Source organism: Echinops telfairi, unplaced genomic scaffold, assembly GCF_000313985.2.
Source record: "Echinops telfairi isolate 266 unplaced genomic scaffold, ASM31398v2 ScPeMD7_3533;HRSCAF=4204_0, whole genome shotgun sequence".
Lineage (NCBI taxonomy): Eukaryota > Metazoa > Chordata > Mammalia > Afrosoricida > Tenrecidae > Echinops > Echinops telfairi.
The window spans coordinates 86,669,171-86,670,666 of NW_022107431.1; positions in this window are offsets into that span (position 1 = coordinate 86,669,171).

Genomic DNA, 1,496 nt, shown 5'->3' on the forward strand with positions numbered 1-1,496 from the left:
CCACGTGATTTTATGTGATGGTGGTCTGGATAATGTACTTTGTTTTAGACGTGTCAACTGGATTGTGTAGGCAAATTATGTTAATCTAGCTACTCTTGACTTTTTGTGTTTTGTTTTGTCTTTTTGCCTTATTCCTAAAATACGTCAGGCCGGAGGATTTGCGTCGTGAGTTTGGTCGGTATGGCCCCATAGTAGATGTTTACATTCCACTTGACTTCTATACTCGCCGCCCAAGAGGATTTGCTTATGTCCAATATCCTTTGTCTTACTGTGTGCATGTGAGTATACTGCATGCATGTGCAAAACACATTTATGTTTTCTAGAGCTTAGGTTATGAGATTACTATTGCCTAATTAAATGTGTTTATTTCTTTCACTCAGAAAAACTGAAGCAGTCCACAGTAACTGGCAAGCACCCCCCAGTTTGAACTGTCCTGTTAGCTAAAATCCAAGCATAAACCAAGCAGGCAAGACAAAGGGCACCTCAAGTTCAAGCGTCCAGGAGAAAAGAGGGAGGGTGGACACAGATATAAAGACCTGGAGGAGGGAAAGCTTTACCAAATAAAAGAGAAGCTGAGCCTTCGGCTTTCCTACATATACTCAGAGTTCCAGATCAAAGCCAAGTCCTAGTTGCTGTGTCTACCTCTCAAGTCCAGCTTACAGGCCTTAGAGAGGAGAGGTTCAAGGTCAAGTGGTATTGAAGTAATTGCCAAAGTTCTATTTTGTTTTCTTGAGCCTTTTCTGATAGTCATTTTACATAGCTAATTGTACTTAGAACTAATATAGATAATGGCACTTACCAGGGTATTATAAACTGATGCATATAATTCTAGGTGTTTGCTTTTCTGTTCCTTTTGTATATATATCCCAAGTAGTAAAAACATAAAAGTATTTTTAAGTGGTAGAGAGATAACTATCATTTTTAAAGCACCAAATCAATTTTGAAATTATGTTCTAGATCAATTGTATATGATTTTGGTTATAATAAATTGTCCTGAATGTCATAATTAAAGCCTTTTCATGAGAGAACAACTTTAATTTCAGAATAAAGGCTTCTGCATGCTGATTTTTCAGTGAAAAGTCTGCTGGATCCTTTACCTGCAAAAAGGGAGTGAGTCTCCAACAGTTTGTTTTATATTGTAGCCAGTGTTGGAATGGTTCCTGATAGTCTTTCAAATTATACATGAAGCTTACAGCGATATTAATATATATATTAGAAGTACAATCACGTTTCTGTCTTTATAGACTTACTCTTTAAATCATATTGGGGCATACCTCCATAGTAAAAAGCCTAGGTGGCACAGTGGTACAACCTGCCAGGTCAGCAGTATGAAACCACTCCGAGAGAGAAAGATGGACCTTTCTACTGCCCTAGAGTTGTGGTCTCAGAAATTCACGTGGGCAGTTAATCCTTTGGGATCTCTATGAGTCGGCGTTGATTCGGTAGCAATGAGGTTGGTTTTTGGAGTTCATAATAAAAAGTGAAAGGGCTTTTTT